Source organism: Lactuca virosa, chromosome 6, assembly GCF_052849685.1.
Source record: "Lactuca virosa cultivar CGN04683 chromosome 6, Lactuca_virosa_CGN04683_v6, whole genome shotgun sequence".
NCBI lineage: Eukaryota > Viridiplantae > Streptophyta > Magnoliopsida > Asterales > Asteraceae > Lactuca > Lactuca virosa.
Window position 1 is genome coordinate 34,623,390 of NC_136431.1, and position 5,800 is coordinate 34,629,189.

Consider the following 5,800-nt stretch of genomic DNA (forward strand, 5'->3'; position numbering starts at 1 on the left):
GCAGAGGACCTCTGCGGATCTGTTCATGACGAAAATAAGGGCTTCTCTACATAAATTGATTTCTTATTTCCAATTCTTACACCCTAACAAACATATATGTTTATAAATAACATTTAAACAATCAATTTCCAAATCGTATAATCGATTTCTACAAAGATTACTTCAGTTCTTATACAAAAATTAGGGAAAAAAATTTACTTGAGTTCCATATCCATCTGATAGCACATCGGAGTGCAGTTGCTCCACAAATCGAGCTCGCCTTGACATTTTTTTGTCTGTTTCGGTCGCACTAGACGTCCGCAGCAGTCCCTACCTTCCTTCCGCAGTCGAGCAATGAGGAATGATTTTTCTTCGGCGTTTTTATCGATCCGCAGAACAGTACATGGTTCCGCAGAACCTCCTCTGCGGAACCTTTGGTCATTTTCTGAAATATTCAATTTTGTGGTCATTTTTGTTCAAAGTCATCCTAAGTTATGGTCATTTGCCGAATTTACTCTTGAAAAAATATATGTAAGTTATTATTTTATAAAGATATTATTCATTGAAAGGAAGTATCATCGATAAGTAACAAACTAGAAATTTTGATATACTGATAGTAATTTGTATACATAATATTATTTCGGGAAAATACCGATAATAGTAAAAAAAAATGGGGGATATTTTCAAAATTTAGACATTAAAATGGACATTTCCGGGTATAGACATGCATTCCGCGGAGGTAGCTTTCCGCGGAGGTAGCTCCGCGGAGCTCCGCGGAATCTACTGTAGCTCCGCAGAATGGCAAAATCGTAAATAAATTAGTGTATTAAAAAAAAAACTCAAGATCCATTCCGCGGAGCTACAGTGGATTCCGCGGAGGTAGCTCCGAGGAATGGATCTTCAGTAAAAAAAAAATCTCCTCCAATTATTCTTTTATGTAATGATCTCTAATTAAAAACCATTTTTTCCACCTCACATTCATTCCAAACATTGTCAAGAAAAATTCATACTATCGTAATCTTTTCTTGAAAAAAATTAGTTGGGGGAATGAATATAAACCCCGAAGATTCGATTTGAAAAAAAAAAAACTGAAGATCCATTCCTCGGAGCTACCTCCGCGGAGCTCCGCGAAATCCTTTGTAGCTCCGCGGAATGGATCTTGAGTTTTTTTTTTTTAATACACTAAATTATTTACGATTTTGCCTCCGCGGAGCTACAGTAGATTCCACGGAGCTCCGCGGAGCTAGCTCCGCGGAATGCATGTCTGTACCTGGAAATGTCCATTTTCATGTCTAAAATTTGAAAATACGCCCCATTTTTTTACTGTTGCCGGTATTTTCCCTATTATTTCGGTTATCTTTTAATAAAACTTCTTCATTTTCTTTTAAATAATGATGTATTAAAAAAAAGTTTACTACATATTTACATTAACCTTTCAAACGAACAATAACATTTAGGTGGAGGGTGTCCACGACAGGTTAAGCTAGAGGGACATCGATACCATTGATATCGTCGGGGATGGATTTGAGCATGAGGGGTACCCTAGAAGAAGCCATTTGTGGGTTGAGGAATCTGCTTCCTCTTTCTCTTCCTCTTTCTCTTCCTCTCTCTCTCTCTCTCTCTCTCTATATATATATATATATATATATATATATATATATATATATTTCTTGCTTTGGTTACTTGTACATCATGATTTAAAAACTATACCAAATTATTTTTATATGTTTTTAGTTATTATATTAATAACCTTTGTTTGTTTTTAATTAGTTAGTGAATTATTTTTGTATGTTTTTAATTCTTTTTTTTATTAGTTTCGTATGATTTTAATTAACTTGTATCTATTTTCAAAATTATAAATTGTGTGGTGAGATGAGAAAGATGGAAGTAAGAGAAGAATGAAAATTTTATGTGCCAAATAAGTTAAGTGGATTAGGAGGGGTGGATAACCTCCACCCTTAGGATTGTAGAGGTTTGGAATTTAATTATAATGACCAATCATGCATAAAGAAAGACAATGTTCTTTGACAGATAATTTTTAAGGTTTTTTTATTATGGAAGACGACATGGATCCCACTCTTCGTGCCAATTTTGAATGATATGGTATTCCCACTTCTCCCATTATCCATGACTCCACTCTTCCATGGCTTCTCTCTATTTCTTTCTTTGTTTCATTTCCCATAAGGGAATACCTTCCTCATCACCCCTCGTTTTCTCTATTTCTCCCTTCATCACTCCTTCCAAATCACCCCTACTCAATCATGAATTATCGTCCCCAAAACTTTACAGAAATAATACTCACTAACCTCAAGACGAGTAAGTTTACAATTTTAAATATATAACGGAATAAAGGTTGTATACCATCTTCTTGTAACAATAACTTCTTTTTCAAAATATGATAGATGGTTATATATATATATATATATATATATATATATATATATATATATATATATATATATGTGTGTGTGTGTGTGTGTGTGTATGTTATGGGTAATATTTTTTCTTTTACATAATTATTCCTAACATCTTAACTTATACAAATATCTTGAATGAAGCAAGATCTTAAATTAGTCAACATCTTGGGACTGCTGTTATATTTCTTCTGTTGTTTAATGCAGGGATGCAGACCTATTAAAAAAGACATTGACTAAGTCAAATGACACATGGTGAAATAGAAGAGGCGTTGAAGTCATTTCTAAAAACCTAGTCTAATAAGAATTAACAAACATCCTGAGATTATAGGATAGTTTGTTAAATGATTGTTGTATAAAAAACAGCTGATGATCATATATACATGTTCACTCACTCGATATGACCTACTCTTTCGGCTATCTTTAGCACAAAAGCACTACACATTTGATCAGCTTGCACTTGTAATTGATGGGTTTTGCGCATTCTAACACTCCTAAATGTACATGCAACCCTAAATACCTTGGATCTATGTTTTCTCTATTATACATGCAATTATGAACTTTCCAAGGTATTACCCTATCTAGCATACAATACTTGATACTTGGGTAATCAAATGGATAGAATACATAACTTGAGGACAAGTTATGGAAGACTTTAAACTAATAAAAGAATGTAACTTTTCTTTATTTTTGTAACTTATGGAACTAATTAAGGTTACACATTTTATCATTTAATGAAGTGACTCTTGAACCTCCATAACTTGAGGACAAGTTATGGAGTCATAAAACCATTTAATGAGGACAAGACTCTTCATTTTTGTAACCATTGCCAACTTTTTATGAGTTTTATGAAACTTAAATGTGACTTTTCATATAACTTGAGGACAAGTTACAAAAACACATTTTAGAATCAAATCTTTGATTAAAATGGATTGAAAACACATAATCAATTAACTTTTCTATTAATCTAATAAACTCATATGAACAAAGATAATTCACATCAATTTTTTTTTCAAGTAATTAGCATAACTTTTAAACTAATACAATTCGATTTTTCAGCTAATTTTGCAAGTATAACAAGAAAACAAGCCTTGGCTCTGATACCACTGATGGGTTTTACACATTCTAACACTCCTAAGTGTACATGCAACCCTAAATACCTTGGATCTATGTTTTCTCTATTATACATGCAATTATGAACTTTCCAAGGTATTACCCTATCTAGCATACAATACTTGATACTTGGGTAATCAAATGGATAGAAGACATACCTTTGTTTGATGTAGCTTGTCTCCATGAAGCTTGAGTGCCTAGTGCCCCAAGTGTGACACCTCAAATGGTTCACACAACACCAAATGCACATGGAATGACTTGAGAGAAATGGAACACTCCTTGAAATCGTCTAGCCCTCATATTCACACATTAGTGCACGATTTCTTGAGCCATGGGATTCTTTTATATGGTGGCTATTAGGGTTACACCATGTAACTCATAACTTTACCCATTCCTTATGCTCCATGGATTTTAACCTCCATGGAGTATCCATGGGTCACCCCATGGACTTAGTCCAACATAAGAAATCTTGGATCACAAGCCCACATATATAAGAATGAATGATTTACACAATCAACCCATATATTTAATTAGTCTCCTTTTGATCACTTAATTAATTCCAAATTAATTCTTGATCAATACTAATTAAATAACCTTATTAATATATTAGAACTTATAATATATTAACCAACCTTAAGTGTTATTTCTCTCATTATAGTCTATCCAAATGCATGATGCCATGCAACCCAAATGGACCATGCCGGGTCGGGTCAAGTCTTACCAATTATAGTTATGGACTTAGACATTAATCCAACAGTCTCCCACTTGGATAAGTCTAAAACTATTATTGCGTATGACTTCAAGAACCGATCAGCAATCGTAGCTCTCAAAAGCTTCTGTCGAACTCTGACCTTGTCGATGAACTCTGACCTTTGTCAATGACTTGTCCATTAGATAAGGGATCATATATTCCTCCATTCTAGATATCATATGGACTGAGACATGGATTATCAATCATTCTCTCTGTCCATTTGTTGTTTCCCGATTTCCGATTCATGATGACTGACTGATTGAACAAATCAAATCAGTCCTGGCTTGGCCAAGCACTCACATGTATCATCTTTAAATCATCGAGGGGCCCACAGATATCGCTTTTATCCCGAAGGTAAAAGGAATGGATAAACTTCGACTCGTATGGCTTGTTCTACTACTTGTTGAATCATACACAAAGGCACGTTTTATAACATCGAGTTACCGAATGCGTTTTCGTGCAATCAATGTACAACCAACTCATAGTAACAACTCATATCTCTAGGTTTGAAGAATATAAGATATTATCGTCTCATGATCACTCGTGATAAAATCCATGAAGTGATTCAAATGAGCGCAGGTTGAATCCAATACTCAGAACTTATGAGCACTCATGAGTGTTGTAGCACCACTTTGTCCACCAACTTGGACCTCTACAAACCAACCCATGACAGTCTTGATTCATATCTACTTCCAACATATGACCGACTGTGGATGGTTTGAATAACTTAATCATTCAGGAAGAGCGACTTAGTTATTCTGGAAGTCAAAACATGCAAAGTGAAACACAAGAATAAATGAATCAAATATGGTATCAAACCCCATGAATATAAATAAACACTTTTATTTATCACCATACTGATTACTCATTATTCATTGTTTCGGTTTTATCAACTTTATACTTGAATTAAAAACACTAGTTGTCCCATGCTCCAAGCATGTACACTATGTTTTTCTTAAACAATAGCTTTGCCATACACCAAGTATGCACTCTATGTTTGTCTATGATCCTTACTTTGTGAAATAAACTAATTGAACATAATTTCAATTATTCTAATTTCACACTCCCAAATCCTTATCGAAAAATGTGAGAATTTCAAATTCCTATCATTTATCGAAATCTGTTTAGATTTTAAACTTATATGCACTGACCCTCCTGTAATGAATATGTACAAAGTCACAAAGACTTGTCAACAGTCATTATAAGGTATTCCAATGGAGATCAACTCCATGGAAACTAAGTCTCATATTCAAAGTACATTGCTTTGGACATGCTTCTTGCATTAAGTTTTCTAATCTTACACAGATAACTTCCACCTATGGAGACAACTCCATATTCTCATTTTTTACTATCACTTCTGAATAAGAGATGCCGCTTTTCAGAATATGACAATATGGTCCTTCCAAAATTAGCACTATACTTCCAACTGTCCCTGAGCAACCAATCTTTGGTAAACCTCAGATTGTCCTCGACAATTGCTTAATCATTTTAGTCATATCCAATTCTAGACCTTTTCCCTTCTTAATGCCTCTGGGCATTTGGA

The 5,800-nt window shown here is 34.1% G+C and overlaps 1 long non-coding RNA gene across 1 annotated transcript; it reads left to right on the plus strand.

Moving 5' to 3' along the window:
• Positions 1-2,137: 2,137 nt before the first annotated feature.
• On the plus strand, positions 2,138-2,787 carry LOC145119188 (uncharacterized). The gene is made up of 2 exons (XR_013713717.1): positions 2,138-2,295; positions 2,601-2,787. It is a non-coding gene; the product is annotated as an uncharacterized LOC145119188 (long non-coding RNA).
• The last annotated feature ends 3,013 nt before the right edge of the window (positions 2,788-5,800 follow it).